General features: G+C 40.2%; 1 protein-coding gene and 1 long non-coding RNA gene across 4 annotated transcripts in view; both read left to right on the top strand.

The window, feature by feature from the left end:
• The window catches only part of LOC308314834 (A disintegrin and metalloproteinase with thrombospondin motifs 20), a 147256-nt gene that overhangs the window by 98768 nt on the left and 29778 nt on the right, over nucleotides 1–18710 (top strand). The window lies entirely within an intron of this gene.
• Nucleotides 8231–13021, top strand: LOC308314835. Its single transcript, XR_013963993.1, has 3 exons — nucleotides 8231–11445; nucleotides 11526–12493; nucleotides 12589–13021. It is a non-coding gene; the product is annotated as an uncharacterized lncRNA (long non-coding RNA).

Genomic DNA, 18710 nt, shown 5'->3' with positions numbered 1-18710 from the left:
TGAAGGAATAATTGATTGAACACACGTGATGATTGATTTGGGTGTGAACTTCTAAATAAAGTGTTGGTGATTATCGTCTATTAATCTAATTATAGTAAACTAATACTATACTAAAGAGGATTTAAAGGTGAACCTTTTTACAGTACAATGTTTCACGTTTACTTACACATACAAATAAATTACACAATCAACACAAACACTTTATTTAGAACACACCCAAATCATACATGTCGTAATATAATGTTGATTTGGGTGCATGTACTACTTGACATGTTCAATCAATTATTCCATCAAAGCAAACGGCATAAACAATATTAGTTTGCCTCTTATACAAAAATAAAACGTACAAGTTAGTTACAAGGCTGCATTCTCGCATTCTGTCGCGCGTGCCAAGCTGTCATTCTCTTGTATTATTTTCCCAACACGGAGTAACCTCGCATCTCGGAGGACAGTCAAGAAGACGGGCAGTGTCGGTAGGCCAATCAGAGGCAGGCGGGGCGTTACCATGCCCAGCCCATGCCTATGCTCGGACACAAACGAGATTCACGCCATTGATACAGTGCTCCTCAACTTTATCTGGTTCAGGGCCCACTTGGACATCTCTAAATCGTTCGTGCTCCACCCCTTAAGTGTTAAGTGGTCAGATGGGTGGGGCTATTATTATTATTATTATTATGTGCATTGTTTTGTGTTCCCGCTCGGATCAATGCAACCAACATAGTAAACTATGAATTCTTATTTACCGGTATGTTAATCAAGGTTTTCTTTTTATAGTAAAAATACAATAGATTTATTTTATACATACCGTAAATACTGTTACATGATTGATATTTTATCATTTGAATCTTAGCGTTTTGCCAATTATTTGAGGGCCCACTTGCAATATCCTCACGGCCCACCAGTGGGCCCTGGCCCACAGGTTGAGAATCACTTTGTTGATATAATGAATTTCATCAGCGTCCATAAGCACACAAATACCTCCTTAGAATGTTCTAGTCATTTGTTGCTGTTTCGCTTTCATCCTTAGGCCAGTTTTGATATTTCTGAAGGATTTTTTTTTAATGAAACTTATTTATTTGTTTACAATAGCTTATTCATTGTTACAGCTTTAACGTTTTGTTCCAGTTTAGTAAGTAACACTTTACTTGAATTATTTGTCATTGTTGACAAACGTCAGTCTTAAAGGACCACTTCACCTGTTTTCAACCCATCTTCTTATAACTGGTACTAACGCTCATTATACACTATTCCGCACAGGCTGCCCTGGGCGCAATCATAGCTGCGGTGTCAAGTTAACCCATTTAGACATTGAGAATGTCTTCTAAATCATGACACTTTTCTGAAAAACCTATGTTCCTATGTCAGTGATTCTCAAACTATTTAATATCAAGGACCCCAAAAACTGTAATTGTAAAAATGTAATTGGCAGACGACCCCCATCTGAAAATATGTTGTTCCAGAAGCAAAGATTTGAGTTAAAAACGTATATAAATATATTCAAAGATTTGCGCCAAATTTTCACGATAAAAGAAAATAGCAGATATATAAGCTCGTAGCGCGGCACTCAGTGCTGCACTACGAGCTTGTAGATCTGCTATTTTTTTAATAGCCAAAGTATTTGTAGTAGTTAAAACACCAAGCATCCCATCCAGAATGGGTTATTAAGCGCAGCTTGACGCCGCAGCATTGATTGCATACAGCTGGCTGACCTATACATGAGGTACAGGGCACGGCTCCGTGGATTCGTCTATAAGATGGAACCATTCCCGCCCATTCAAACAAGAAAGCGAGAGAGAGGCTGTAGTTTCTATTTACTTTGCCGCCAATGATGTCACGCAGAGTGAGTAGACGGAAATGGTGCCATCTTACAATGAGCGAGTGAGGACCAATTATATGAGGGTAATATATATTAATATGGCTGAAGTTCTCCGTTAACACTGCAACACTAATACAGTTACATGAGCCTGTATGTGTACAGTATTAATTTACTGCAGAATACAATGATATTGTTGCTTTCACGCAGAAATGTTGTAGGCCTATGTCCAAAATGGGGAGTATAAAGAACGTTTGTGTAGAGTACAACACAGTGATCTGAACATACAGTATATTGTGTCGGGCAGAAACCTTGTATGTCCAAAATGGAGGGTAAAAAAGAACAGAAACCTTGTATGTCCAAAATGGAGGGTAAAGAAGAACCTACATTCCATTGGATTCAAGTAGTGGAATTAGTTGTAGTTCTTTAGTCATAATTTGAATTGGTTAAATACTTAAAATAAAATCCCACAGACACACTTTCAACCTGATGTCCACATTTTGTGCATGTCATTGTAGGCATTTTCCCCCCAAGATAAATTCTGAATCTTTAATAATATAATATGATACAATATGGCATTCATTTACAAAAAATAATAACTTAAAAATAGGAAATTTGTTGTTACGAGGTTTCTGCCCAACAGCATCAACATAACAGTACAGAATAGGACTGGTCACCTGAGACCAGTCAGCTCAGGGTTCCTACTAATTGCCCCAAAGTACTTTGGGGCAATTAGTAGGCAATTGGGACCTGCATCAGCATAACGGTACAGAATAGGACTGGTCACCTGAGAGCAGTTTGCCTTCACAGTCGCATCACCTGTAAAACTCAGTGCTCCTGTTCATGAGGAGGTGATAGGCAAGTGCTCATAAGCCAAATTCCAATACCCCAAATCTCGGTCACTCGCTCACTCACACTCCAGCTTGGCAAATTATGGTGAAATTGGTGACCTGCCTGAAATATGTTACCATCTTGTGGACACAACTTATTCACACAAGTTACATGTGGCCTAAATACCTCTGGGTTGAACTCTGATAATGAACAAACTGCAACGATTTACATTCGGACACTAACATTGTGTGATGTCTATACGATTGTCACATATTTTAGCAAGTTACCAATTTCTCCGTAACACCACCATGCTGGAGTGAGTGAGTGTGAGTGAGCAAGTAGCCAAGATTTTGTGTATTGGAATTTGGCTATAGCGTTCTCTCAACATTGCTATGTTCACACACAGGAAACTCTTCTTGCCAGAGAAGATTGAAACATTTCCTTTTCACACCGGGTTGTTTCCTGTTGATGGGAACGCTGCCAGTCTATGTTGCTTCAAGGTTCTCAAGTGTATTCACAATCAAGGCTTTATTGCATTGCTATTATCACAGGCGGGAAATATTTGTAGTGCATTTTTAAGAACCGCATCTGCGTGCCTGACTGACTGACTGACTGACTGGCTGACCTGGACAACAGACTTTAGCTATGACACCTAACTCATGCTCAACACACTCAAGACGTTTTACATTTTAAGAACTTTATTTTTATGAATTCAATATTGAATTAATAAACCAGTGGAGCTGAGTTTTCCTTACCACTACTGCAGTCTTTGCCATAATGTCTAACGCTCTGGAGCTTTGATACGAGACAGGTGGACACAGCCACTCGTTAGCTGTGCAGCTCTGCATAACAGTGCCTTGACAAAATGCATTACACCAACCACAACCACCTTAACCCTGGCATCCCTATACTTTGGGCATGTCGTTATAGGCGGACATTGTCACAAATGCTTAAAATTCTATTTTCGAAAAACATTTAAAAATAGCAGAGCAAAGCAACAAACTTGTCCTCTAGCGGTTAGGTTAAAAATGCAATTCAGCACCTTGTAAGCAGTGACACTGATTTTAACGTTTCGTAATGGCATGAATATGAAAGAAGACACCCTTACCTTTTTTATAAGAAACATTGGTTTCTTATTAAATTAATATTTTGCATCGTGGCTACGAGCTGTGCGGCCTCTTCTTCCATATTCATTTTTCTGCACCGTGGCCATATTGGTATGCTTTGCGCGCTTCCTGCTTGTTTGCTCATGTAATGGCAGTATGACATAATAATATGTGGCACATACAGTAATTAGTTCAGGTGAAGTGTTTGTAAAAGGTTCAACCCTCCTCCCTGTGAGGATGTACTGTATGCTGTGTCCTTTGTTGGTTCATGTCTTTGGTTCCAAGACCACCCATTCCCAGGGGTCATCATTATGCCGGTTTTGTGGTGGACATTTCATTTCATTTGACATTTTGGTCAAAACGTATTTCTTCCCACGGAGACCAAGTGTTTGCCACAGACACATATTGATGACCCCTGCCCATTCCATTCAGGATGCTTAACCCCAACAACACTCCAGGTGCTGCAGGGGAAACTCTGCTTTATTTTACAGTCTTGTGTTTGCTTTTGTTTTGTTTTGGTTCCTTTTTATTATTATTTATTTCATTCACAGGCAACAGTACATAACTATGTTGAAATAGCTTTTCTCAGTGTAAAAAATATATATAATTATTATATATTATATATATATATATATATATTAAAGAAACATAAATGTTGTGAAATTGTGTTGTTTCTCAATGAGGTAATCGACTGGCACACATAGGAATACTCCCTTGAACAATATTGTTGTCCATACAGAATGAGACAGAACTTCACAAATTAGTTTGTGGTCTTTATTCATACACTTTATTGCTCTCACATGAAACCTTTTGCAATTCGTAAACGTAGTTATTGTATTACAATTAGGCTGTAATGCACTAATAACCACTAACATAAAAGTGTCGAGTTATGCACATAATAAAGCACTTAGTATTCTACGTATAACTATGGGAGGTTGTATAATGCGGTTATGTAGTAGTAGTAGACCAGTGGTTCTCAACCTTAACACGACCCCTCAAAAGTAATCATAATTGAACTGTCTGGGCGCCCCCCAAAATAATCATAATTGAACTGTCGGGGCGCCCCCCAAAAGTAATCATAATTGAACTGTCTGGGCGCCCCCCAAAATAATCATAATTGAACTGGGGACGCAACGTGACAATCATTTGGAATTGTAGGATTTTTTATTCGTTTCCACAGATAGATATTGTGAAAATAGCTTATCTATAAGCTAGCTCACAACTGCTATTCTATTCTATTTTGTCCTCTTTCTTATATTTTTGACCATTTGGCCAATGTTTGCGTTTTTATAGTATAGTTATTAGTTTGATTACTTCTGATGCAGTACAGTGACTTACTTACTTACTTACTTCACGTGGAGGCCCAAGGTGGTCCTGACCCACAGGTTGAGAACCACTGCACTTACACACAGACCCCATTTCATAATACAACTTGTATCTCTGGGAACCCAGTATAAACTCTAAAATGTTAATAGTGTTTGTCTGAGAGTGGATAAATGGAACGCTGGCCTCTCATAGGTTGGAGTTACAGACCTGTAAGCGTCCGTTTGCTTCCCAACTATCAATCATTTAGCTGGGGAACCCCCCCTGGGACCACTGAAAGCCAGTGCAGTTGTGTACAAATCTTATAAAAGAGTTTTGACTTGTAGTTCATATTGTGGTGTTTAGTATTTGACCTTCAGTTGACTTCTTCCCCTTGTGCAGTCTTATTTAATAATAATCACAGTTTACTGCCATCTTTGGAGGCATGCTCAAATTCTGTTTTGTTTGGTTTCTAGGCTACTTCTTCTTCTTCGTCATTTTATTTAAGACATCCCATGCAGTTGACTATATATATATATATATAATAGTGTAGTATGATTCTTCCCCATTTATATTCTAGGTTTAATTTATTTTGAAATCTCCCTAGAGAAAACATACTTGTGCCAAGTCAAACTTCACCGGATGGCCCATCTGTTTACCATTGCATTAATAGGGCTCTCTGTAATGCTCCTGGCAAAGTATTACTTTTACTAGTAAAAATAATTGGTTTTAATCAATGTTAGTAAAAGTTGTTTAGTTCATGAGGTCCATAATCAAGGCCTGAAATGAGTGTTTATAGAACACTGCTGGCTGGTTCATTTGAACCGTTGTTGCTACATAAAAATGTGCAAGCCAGCCACACAAAAATGCAAATTGTAGTAATGTAGATACATTGGCCAAAGGTAACAACAACATGACAGACCTCAATAAAGAAAGCTAACTGAACAACCCACATATTGTTGCTGTTGGGCAGAAACCTTGTATCTCCAAATTCGGTGAAAAACGTGCATATTATTTTTTTAATATTCCTAAAAAAAAGCTAAATTAAGTTGGGAACTTCTCCTTTGGTCCACCCATTCCTAAGACATGTGAGAATGGTCCAGTGAATAAAATAAACTTAAAAATCAATTGTGGGTGTATGGGAGTTTTTCCTCATGCACACTCTCACTAAACACAGGTGAAATTCACCCTTACACAACACCTACCTGTAGAATAAAACTGGGATTTGGACAGGGAAACAAACCTACCTTCTATGATGTCACTGAGCATCATGAAGGTACTGAAAGACCCACCCACCTCAGACATCAGCAACATTATGAGAATTACAAAAATATAATCGTCCGGGTGAAAATCACTGGTTTTTGTGTTCTAGGGTTAAATCAGTGGCGGCCTTATATATTATGTTTCAATTGAAACCTCCAGGGGCCTCCGCCAAAAAATATTATATTTTTTCCAAAAAAAAAATATTGTAGTAGTAGTAGTAAGTTTGTAGTAGTAGAAGTAATATTGCATTGCATCACAGCCTTCCAATCAGCCTTGTCGATTATTCAGTCTCATCCGGTACGTCCACTTACCTAGTTGGCAACAGCTAATACTCACTGCAGGTACTCATGTCTACAGTATGTGTTGTTTGGTTGTAATTGTTCCCACTTCCCAGTGTGTACTCACTGCACTAGCAGTGCTGAGAGTTGCGATTGCATCATTGTATAGCCTATGCTGCCTTCCAATTATACCTTGGCTTAAAGTAAAAAAATGTTTAATCAAGATGCTTTTGTGTATTTTTCTACTTGGCTGTGTATGCTGTTCATGCTTTGAAGTCCGATAATACACACTTACAAAAACAATAAAAATAAAAGTAAATAATAATGATTAATTATTAAAATGATGACGTCATGAACGGGGCCTCCCGATCCTTAAGGCCGCCCCCTGGGTTAAATAATTCGAAATATTTTATTTAGCAAGTATAGTGTATAGGCTTGAGAGCACGTTTGAGAGCACGTTCAACTACGGTAACAAAATGCAAATTGCAATTATTTATACTATAAATTATGATGATTTTGATGTTTACTTCTTTAACCATTTTTGCTTCATCTTTATTCATATATATTGGCTACTTTCGACGAGCAACACCGTTATATGATGACGAATCAGGCTTAGGTCTGAATTTATTGAAGATAGAGGCTGATTCATGTCATGTCACGTTGAAATCCCTTTTTTTGGAGGATTATGTTTTCTGTCATTAAAATGCCACAGCTATGAAGCTCTTCTATTGTGCAACACGGCAACAATAATAATACAAAATATTTCTTAGGCTTTATAGGGTAGAACTTACCTTGTGCAATTACTTATTTTTCCTCTGGCAGCAAGCCTACATCATGTCACTGAGAGAGACAGAGTTGTGGCTTGCAGTTGGCAGCAGCAACTCATGTTAATTCATTTGTTATTTCTCTCAAAGGTTTTGTACTCTTAAACCCACTGTCCCCGTTCGGGGGGCAATCACTCTGCAGAAATAGCCGATCTAAAAGCTCACAACGTGTTGTGATATTTTGTTTAGTGTGAAAACATTCTTGGTGGGTCTTAGTAGGAAGTATAAAGAGTCTTAAGTAGGTAATCTCTTAGGCCTGCCGTCTCCTTGACAATTAGTCATCTAATTGGTTGTAGAATTCCTTTATTTATTTATATATCATTTTTTGTAAATACAATCTTTCTTTCTACTTTTAGTTTCTAGTAGTGGAAGAACCCAAGTTCATAGCTGATACATTGTTCATCCATTTCTCTAGCATTCATATATTTGGATCAGTAATTTAAAGATTGATGACCTGTCACGATGACAGCCTTCTTAATGGGCGGTAAAGTGAAGAAAGCTGTTTTACAAAATTTGCCACTTAAAATCAGATATTCCCTTAATTGACGAACCCCCCCCCCCCCCCAAGATCTTGCAGGATTCACATTATTCACCGACAGCCTATTATCCTAATTGCACTTACTGTACATGTAGAACCAGATGATGTCAATATATATGCAGCAAGATCTTCTACAGTGACATTATTTCTAGATGGTTGACAGTGAAAACATCATTATTCACCAAACGTTATCTTTCAGAAGAGATTTCTTCATTATTTATCAGAAGAAGAAAATTAACCAGACACAAGACAAATATTTTATGTTTATTGCACAACCTTTGGGTATACGGATCAGCATGGTTTCACGTAGATTAGCAGGAAGGTAAACATCATTAAGTAATGGTGATTGCCTTACAAGCAATAGCCCTGTCAGATGTGTGCAATGGCAGCCACAATAAGGCAGTGTGTGATGAATTGACGACCACGGCACCATTTTAGTAATTTATACCCGTTTGTTGCTAACAAAAACAGACCGTTTCCTGCCGAGAATGGGGGGGGGGGGGTTCCGAATGTACGACCGGGTCATAAGCTGAAGTAAACCAAACATACCGGTTCAAATGAAATCCACATGCTACAACGTTGACATACTTGACTTTGGCCCGAGGCCACCGGCAGGAACATTCTACAAACCCGTCACCCCGGGGTCACTCGGCCGTGACGTCGCTAGGGGCTTGTGTTTCCTGATCCAGCCCATATGCCCGTCCCTAGCTTGAGCTATCGCTGCTGTGGCTTGGAGGTCCCCCCAGGTCTCCTCTTGTGGCATGGTTGAAACCTGAGGCGGTTACTCATGTTACATTTGGTGGTTTAAACTGAGTTTTAACCACTTAAACCCTTAGTTGTAACTGTACTTGCCGGGGTTCAAGTGGTTAAAGTGAAACAAGCGAAAAATAATGCAGTTGATGATTTGTCGGGTTAACTGTTTTAACCCTGATGTCGGTGTGGTAGGCAATAGCCATTATATAGAAATGTTTTCATAAATAATTCGAAAATAGTTTAGACCAATTAGCTTGTGGATCTGCTATTTTCAAAGAAAATGTTTTGGCTTTCTTCAAAATGTTTCAAAATCTTGAAGAAAGTGTAGTGGGAAAAAGTCGTTTAACTCACAGGATCACTGGCTTGTATAATTTGGCAGAGTAGGACAATGACACACGAAACCACATCCTACTAGATGTTATCTGAACTTTCTAAATATTTGGACAGAAGTGGAGCTTTGACAGCGGGAATAAAAGTCTGCATCTGGTCAAGAACCTGGAAAACAGAGCAAGTTACAAATGTTGCAACAATGAGTACATGCGTTGAATGAAGAAAATGTTTTTCTATTGTAATGTTCCCCATTATTCAATATCCTACTCAGTTCAAAGCGTGGTTGTTTTGGCTCTGCTGCGGTGTCATTCCAGAACACAGTAATATTAATGTAGTTTGCCACAATGTATTACAATTCAGAGAGCAATGAAAAGATGATGTCACACCATGATGTCTTCTTTTGTTTTTCATTTGCATGCACATTGGTTAATGATTTACCAGAACAAATGCATCTGAATTTTGTTCCTGTACATCTTATTGATAACACTTGGAACACCAGCAGCCACAATTCCTTCATGGAAACTAAATGATTATCCTGTATCTGCAGATCTGCTTTTGAGCATGGTTTATGTCAATCACATATTTACAATTAAATTTACAATTTAAATATAATCTGTAGTCCTGGGGGTCGCTGGGCCCTGGACATAGGTGGCAATATTGTAAGATGTAGTGCACAGTTAATGCAACTTCTGAGCGTGTTGCCAATCTGAGCGACTATAAACATATTGAATTTGACCAAATCATTAGTAGAACCTTCTTAGCATGGTCATGCAGTTGTTTGTGGGCTAACCCTGCTCAAGTTAGATGAAGTGAGATGAAATGAGAGGAGACTTGGGGTGTGAAAATCTGGAAGCGTTTAGTTTGGGCAATCCCTGACTCATGGAATGATTGGGATCAGGGTTCTTACATGAATGACTTTGGAACGATGCCTGCTTTTCCTCAACATGGCATTGGGAAGAAATGTAGAGCCTCCAAAAAACTTCTCGGAATGAATCTTGCACAGCATTTAATGTATGTTTGTTTTAACGTGAGGCCTGCAGCAGTGCTGCAGACTTGACGGGGCCTGGTCATGTCGGGGCCTGTCGATAGCTATCAGCTTGATGGAGTGAGTGGGAGTTCACCAAACTCACCATCTCTGTCAAAGAGATTACTTTACCCTCTCTCACTCCTCAGACGTTGATAGATTGAATGTCCTAGAGTAAGGGGTTGTAATTATCGCATAAACCCTAGCATCCCTGTTCTGGAGCCTACTGTAGATATTGTAGAGGGGAAAAAGAGGACTGCCTAGTATAGACCCCTGGGGGACTCCAGTATAGGGTTTAAGTGGTTAGATTAGATTCAATGGTTAGACTCTCACACCCAATCACACAGATTGGGTGTGAGAGTCGGAATTAGGGATGGGACTATAATTGTTATTAGCGTTTATTGTGATAAAAAAACAAAAACAATTGTACCTGCAAATATGATCTCCAGCAAGTATAATGTTTCTGCGAGGTGATTTCCATACCACACTGAAATGAATAGCTTCTAATGACTTCCTTGAAAATCAAACAAACTATGGTATGCTTTGAAAATGGTTGGTAACATCAAGGTTGCCATGGATCATAGTCAATGGCTAAACATGCCAGTATGGTCCTTTTAAGTATGTCTTTAAAGCTTTCATTTAAACTTGTTCTTATAAAAGATGCACTGCGCTGGCAGTTCTGATGTCCTGTTCGTATTCTAAACAATACAGTAAATTGGTTGAAAACATTGTACATTGTCCAAAAACAGTGAAAATAGCTGATCTACGATCTACGTTGTGAGCTTGTAGATCCGCTATTTTCACTACTTTTGTGTGACACTCTTGTGTGATGAAGTAGGGCTTCAAAAACCAAACATTGAAAGGACGGAGAAGTGAGGTTTCTAGCCTGACAGCAACACAATGCTCTCTGACAAAGACATACGCGCAACTATATGTCTACAAGAATGCGTTCTGTTATGTTCCACGTGACCCAGCTAGGCCCCTATCAGTCCATCATGTCTGGTTCTACTTGTTCATCCCAAAGTTGTGGAGCTTCTGGCCCACAGATGGTGAGCAAATTCCAGGGTGTTTGTTCGTCAAAAAGCGGCACATTCAGCACGTGCATGCTTTAAAATGACTGGCAGTTTCATGACATAAAGCATCTAGCATCCATCCATCTAGTATCATCCTCCGGGGTTAAATTACACAAATTGTAAGCTACTGTAGAGCAGCTGGAAAATATATTCTATGATAGAGACCTTAATTGAAATCTAAACGTTAAGCCAACTTTTGATGTGCTGTGATTGATTAACTAATAAAGCCATTTGTACACAAGACATGCTGTCTTTTTATGTTGCTGTACACTTAGTTCATACTAGGTGTAGAGGGATAGCACAAGGGGGAGTATTACACATTATGTTTTTGAAGACACACTGGGGGAAATAAATGCATCTCCATACGTAGTACGTACAGTATCACCACAGTATGATTATCCCATAAAAACCTGTAAACTAGCATTGTGCTTGGAGCTATGTGTTAATGAGACCCATACAGAACAGGTGTGGAGGTTCAGTTTAGTTCTAAAGCAACGTTTTCGAGTCTCTTCTCCTTTCATAAACTATCATCTACTGTAAGTAGATTTTAAACCTTGCTTTTTTTTAGTTTAAAGTCAGATTAGTTTATAAATGTTGCACGTTCTTGTTTTTCACACATTCCATTTGTCGTCATTGACATGCAAGCTGTTTTTTGTTTTAATGACAAATGAGAGACAGACAGCCGGGAGGAATTTAACAGGAAGAGGGAGTTGTTAGGACTGGGATGTTTTGTGGCAAAGGTCACTTCTTAATACATTTATGCCTCATCTGCTCTGACACCAATAACTCTCTCTTCACTGGCCCGGTTCTCTGGTATAACATGGTCATGGAAAAGAAAGGCCTCCGGTGAATGTTTGGACAGACGGAGGAACCATGTCGTTCTGTCATTCTGTGTTGACTTATGGCTTCTCGGTTTATCTTCTTTTGAGTGCTGTTGTCTTAAAAAAGAAAAACCGTGTTGAGGAAACTCTATATGCCCACTCAAAGATTGTTTATTTGAGTCTTTGGAGGACGCCAGAGGCATAGTTTTGGCACAGAGCACAGACTTTTCCTTTTTTTGCAGACAGTTCGTTTTCGTTCACAATCAGATACAGACTGCAGCTCCTGTAGCAGCAGTCTATCCAGAAGTGAACTGACGAAGATTATGGAATAATGCTTCACTCAAGGCCAGTCCACACCAATACAACTTTCAACCAGTCTGTCCAGTCTCTGGACTGACCAGTTGCAGACTGGTGCCATTTGAAGTTAATGGTTGCAAGGAGTTGCCGTGTGAAAGGAGTTGCCTTGGTGTGGACTGGCCTTTAGACTTCCTTATGTGCTGGTGTCACGTTGCTTTGCAAAGTGTTGTGGTTTTGAAAGTGGGGTTCCTGTCACAAACTGTTGGGGTCCGCGGCCAAACACAACTTGGGGTTCCTTGACATGGAAACGTTTGAGAACCACTGTTGTAGATCAGCTGTTTTCAGCGCACAACACCAGCGTGCAACCAGGCATTAATCAGGCTTAACTTTAATAATGTGACCTTCTCAAGCCTCATGATCCATCAGTGAATGAAACTGCATAATCAGCTAATCATCATTATCGTAGCTTTCCTTTTCTGAATAAGAATTTTTGCCCACAACCTGTTTCACGTTGGATCATGTCGGTGAACATGATAATCTGGCGCGGTTCACAGTGAGTGCATACCAGATTGGATCAGGCATGGACTAGTTTAGACAGGGTGTGCCGAGGTGGAGGGATGTAGCGCCTAGCTAGCTCGTACATGCGTGCGTGCTCCTGTGTGCGGCCGTGAACACTGAACAGGTGTGTGGTGGGCGGTGATCAGCGGTGGAAGAAGTTTGTTTTACTTAAGTAACAGTAGCAATAACACAATATAGAAATCCTGTGATCAAAGTTTTACTTTATATCTTCAATATCTCCCGATCGGAATCGGATCGGGAGCAAAAAAACGTGATCGGGACATCCCTACTACAAAGTAACTTATGTAACTAATGTTTTCAAATAATCGTAGTGGATCAAAAGAACAATATCTGCCTCTGAGATGTAGTGGAGAGTAGAAGTACAAAGTGGGCTATTATAGAAAATTCAGACCAGTCTGAAGCGAGTGGTGCAACAGTGCCCCCTGTTGGTACTCTAAACATAGGGACAGACATAGGGACGGACATAGGGACATTGCTGTTCCTTGGAGTGGTTGCACCACTCAAAAATAGTAAAGCAGAGAGTAAAGTGAAAGTACTCTGTGCTCTGAAGAAGGCGCTGTTTGCCGAAACGCGTCAGCATTCTCAATAAAACATGAGAATCTTTTATTTTGTTGTGCTGCTTTTTCCACTTTGTTGGTTCATGAGTGAAGTTATATTTCAAGCTGAGCACCCACTGCCTAAACCAAGGGCTGTTTCCCGAGGAAGTGCTTCTTTCTTTCTTTCTTTAAAGTAAAAGTACCTAAAAATTCTACTCTAAGTAGCAGTACTCAAATAAATATTCTATATTCCCTACCAGTGGTGGGCGGTGATGCTTTATCCTTGATGTATCTCTGACTGAGATACATTACACACACAGAGCTCTGCCCTTACCAGCTGTTCCCATCCTCCGGGACATGTGTTGTTTTGACTTCTGTCTTTGAAAACGTCGACCTGCGAAAACAGGACCTTGAACACAGAAAGGAGCCTGCATGTTCCGTGGCCATGTGTCGACTCCCTCTAACCCCCACCCATTCGCAGTACTGTCATCTTTAAAGCTGCCATAAATAACTCATTTTTCTGGATCAGAGCTCGCTTGAGGATCTTTTAAAAGCCCACCCAAATGGCCACTTAAAGGACAACTTTAGTTTTTTTCAACCAAGGTTCATGTTTTAGGTTGTTATTAGATAAAGTAAAAGGTGGGTGTAATCTTTTTTTCATTTGCTGCTTTCTTTCGTTTTAGGGATTTTAGCTGTTTTTTACAGGGGGGTGGGGGCATTCGAGCACAGGGCTAAATATGTATTTCTTTACAAAATTGTATAGCGATTTCTTTTTTTATTCTTTACTATAGTCCTACTAGACCCCAAGAAATTACATTTGGCCACAAAAGATCACAGGATATATTGAATGTGTCAAACTGGCAAATTGACCCTATGACACACAGTGCTCCCCCCAGTAGGCTACCTTCACATTCAGTATAGATCCTGTGATTTTTTGTGGCCAGATGTAATTTCTTGGTCTAGTAGGACTATAGTAAAGAATTTAAAAAGTAATCGCTATAAAATGTTGTAAAGAAATACATATTTAGCCCCATGCTCGAATGCCCCCGCCCCCCTGTCAAAAACAGCTAAAATCCCTAAAACGAAAGAAAGCAGCAAATGAAAAAAAAAAGAACACTCATCTTTTAGTTTCTCTAATAACAACCTAAAACATGAACCTTGGTTGAAAAAAACTAAAGTTGTCCTTTAAGTTACGTGTGCAATTTCAGAGTGTGTTTATTTTAATCATCGATCAATCGATTGTGTTCCGGCTTGGATCAATCACACTTACATAGTATAATTTAAGTTCCTGTTTATCAGTATCACGATGACAACCGATCTCTGCTCAGTCAGGGGAGATATTGTCCTTTACGAGCTTCAGGCAGTACTACTTTTTAACCAGTTTCAACCAGGTGTCCTACTTCCTGACACCATAGTCCAAAATGTCTCAATTCCTCAATGCGGATGTGCTGCCAGTTATATTTAATTAACATATTACATTTGAGTCATTAAAATACCTGTTCCTCATTGCAGTTCCTCATTGCAACTTTAATCTTGAATCCATACACTCGTGCCAACCACCAGATAGCACTGTGTACAACTTGATCAAATTCGCCCATTGACATTTGGCCTTGATATACATTAGCATTAGCTACCGTACTTAAATCAAGGATTTTGTATAAGAAGATGGCTGTAGTTATTATGTCTTAGTTCACGTTGCTTCTCCATCTTTCCTTTTAAAGCAGGGTCCAAACCAATTGATAACCAAAATGTACCCTTAGAGGTCTGTAACTCAGAGTGCACAAATTGAACCTAATGGACCCTTACGGGTCCACTTAGTTCCATTTGTACACTCTGAGTTATGGGGGTCCGTGGTCCTCCTAATGCACACAAAACTGGGAGTGTTTGAAATTGAACAGTTTGAGGACCACTGCTTTAAAAGACTCAACCTAATCATGCTTATCATGTGCTTGGCAGACTTGCACAGCCAGCAGTCTGAACTGAGGTGTGAGCAGAATTCCACCTTGGCACGCATGCATTCTTAGGATCATGCTAATACTTAGAACCAGTAAATAGTGTTGAGCTGTTATCGTTAAGTGAGTGTTTCCCTAATTAACGGTCATTATACACACCGGGGAGCGACGCAAACAAACGATGTGAAAAAGCCACGTGATTATTTCGCATAAAACTTTTACTTTAGTGATGCCTTTATTCATTCAGTTTGATGGTTTAATTTTGCGATGAAAAAAATCACCCTCGTTTCGAAAAATCATTATGTTGCCTCATTAGAATTGCTGTGTGTAGCCTATTCATAACACAAACAGCCGTATAAATGTATGCGAAATAATCACACAAAATAATCACTCCCAGTGTTTACGTACCTTTACCCATAATACATGTAGGCCTGTATTGCCACTTCACTGTATGAATGTGTACATTTTCACTGCACTGTATGAATATGTGTATATTTGCATTCCACTGTATAAATGGTTCCATATGTGCAGTACTAGTGGCCTACCTGCTCCAGGGGGTTGTGTGGGTGGGGTCATCTCAAGGGGGGTGCTGCTCGCCAATCCTAGACAAAGCCCTCGATGGTAAAGAAAAAAGGCAATACAAAAGATTTTTACTATAATATTTAAACCTTATATGTGGTACTTTGTTGACCAGGGGTCCCCCAGAGGTCTATACTAGGCCCCTTCCTTTTTACCCCTCTAAAATCTCTTTGCAGAAAATTGCTACAAGCTCTAAAATCTACAAGCTTATATATAACGCGTCACAAAGTGATGCATTCTGAGCTTGTACATTTGCAATTGTTGCCAAATATTCGCACTATTATGGCATGTTCAGAATAGGGGTGCATGTGCTCTCTCGGTGTGTAGAGGGTATGCGCATGCTTAAAGTGAATGGGAAATCGAGTGGCAAAGTGATCGTTTAAAGGACCACTTCACCACTTTTCAACCTATCGATTATAATAGGTCCTCACTAATAATCATGATAAAATGGCACGATTTTTTTATACTCAGTCTGTGTCTCATAGGAGGGCTGTGGGCAGTTTAGAAACTGCCAACATCAAACTCCAGTGACATCATCATTAGGCAGATTATTTATTTATTTTTACAAAAATGTTTTTCATTATCGTGAGAACGATGGCTTCCATTTTCGCATTGCAACTTTTCAGGACTAGAAAGCCTGCAGATTCTATTAGCTTGTATTCCCCATCGTTGATGTCACTGGAGGACGGTTTCTGAACTTCCCACAGCCCTCCTATGAGACACAGGCCGAGTAGAAAGAAATTGCGCCATTTTTTCATGATTATTAGTGAGGACCTATTATATGAAGATAGGTTGAAAAGTGGTGAAGTGGTCCTTTAACGTTGTTTAATACAATCAGATAGGACTTTTCTGTTTGGATGTATGGGCGGTCAAGGTCATAAAGTAGGTTTTTTGCCACTCAGTGAGAATTCCCACAAAACTTCTGGGTATGATGATGATGTCACGTGCATACCCTCTATTGTATAACGCTTTTGAATTTAGAATTGAAGGATTTTAATCCATTGAAGCCATAGATGCCTTTGAATCAGCTGTGCTCCTAGCTGTTGCATGGTCAAGTCTTTATTCCCCACTCAGAATATAAACATGAATTAGCAGGATTTGTTTTGGCAATGGATTACCTAAAGTGTTCCAGAACCATGAAACTCTAGCAAAGCGGGAATGCTGCTTAAAAGCACCACGCAGAACCAACGAGGCACAACAAGAACTAGCTGTAAATGGACCAAGTGTCACTTATCTCCTGTTTGTGGTGTAAATCTCTTGTTCTGACTGTTGAACGGGCATTTAAAACATGGGTGGTTTTCAACACTTTCAACACCAGTTCTCTGCAAATGTTATTCCGTAGTAAGCCCTATTATGCTCAGATGAACTCCATTTAACCCACCTAATCATGTGAAATTTAGAGCTGTTACAACTTGGGAGAGCACATTTATCTCAAGAGTCTCAATTTAGTGACTCCTTGTCCTTTTTTCAAAGGGCATTTTGTATTCCATTTGAATGTGATTTTCTCAACCAATTTTGAAATGTTATCAGACCATTCAGGGGGAATTACACTATTCCACAAACAAAGCCCATTCAAGTCTTCCCCGGACTCAAACAAACACAAATACATTATAAACTGATTAGTTTATAATGTATTTGGTAGATTCTATTAGCTTGTATTCCCCATTTCCCTATTTCAAAAACAGCTCAAATAACCAAACTACATGCTCACAACAAGGAAAGGTTAAAAAAACTGATATTTACTTGCAAGTTGCAACCCATAAATGTTTTTATGGTCTGTGACCCGACATGGGTCGCAACCCTAAGTTTGGGATAGAAGACAAATAACAACCACACCCTATAGCATTTACCTTCTAATTCTAAGTCTGTTCTAACCTCCCACAAGCATATCAGATATCAATCGTTACTCCCCCCCCCCCCCCCTCCCATATTTGTTTTAATAGAATATCAGCAAGTCAGTACACTTGTTGTGAAGTTGAAGTTTAAGAGAAACGGTCTTACCTGAGTGACTGAGTATGTGTGTGAGTGCTGGTGGATGAAGCAGTCGGACGGCAGAGTGTTGAAGTAGAGCACCCCCCCCCCCCCCCCACAACCCCTCCCCACCCCCAACACCCCCCAGAAACCTCACCCTCCTCTGCCTCTCAAAAGGTGAAGCCGTCTTCTGGACCTGTCCACCATCCCCGTCCCGTCCCCACGCATTGTGCCATGCAGGGCTCTGCATCTCGCCGCCGTTTAGCAGTCCTGATTCACCTAATGGCTGACAGATGACTGAGCCAGTGTGCATGGTGTGTCCCAGTGGGGCTGGTGAGGGGTGGGTGGGGGCAGGGCAGCCGGCCGGCCGGCAGGCAGTACGGGTCTTGTCTTTTCCAACGGTTCCTCATTGTCAAACTCCGCCGCCGCTGCACATGAGCTCGGTCGAGGCACCCCGAGCCCGTATGGCTGTGATTTCCTTTTTTCCCCCCTCTCCTGTTTTTTTTCCCTCCTCTTCTCTCTGCTTTTTTCCTCCTTCTTTTACAGCAGTGAGGAGGGGTTATAGTCCCCTCAACCCCTCTCCTCCTCTTCTTCCCCCTCCAACATGTTAGCCTGTGCGTGTGTGCGTGTGTGCGTGCGCGCAAGCTGCGGGGCTGGAAGTCAGAGAGAGCAGGGCTGTTATCATGTCTTTGGAGTGAGCACTGCAGTGTGGATCTCTTGAGTCCTCCGCCCGCACTCTCAGGTTCAAGTCACTCTCTGGCTTTGATGTTCCCCTAGTCAGCTGAGCCTGCCCTGTGTTTAAAATGCCTCTGTAATTACTGTGTGTGTGTGTGTGTGTGT

The sequence above is a fragment of the Protomyctophum bolini genome, assembly GCF_963924005.1.
Source record: "Protomyctophum bolini genome assembly, chromosome: 4".
Classification (NCBI taxonomy): domain Eukaryota; kingdom Metazoa; phylum Chordata; class Actinopteri; order Myctophiformes; family Myctophidae; genus Protomyctophum; species Protomyctophum bolini.
Note: the sequence above shows the minus strand (reverse complement) of the source record. Positions and strands in the feature narration are given on the sequence as shown.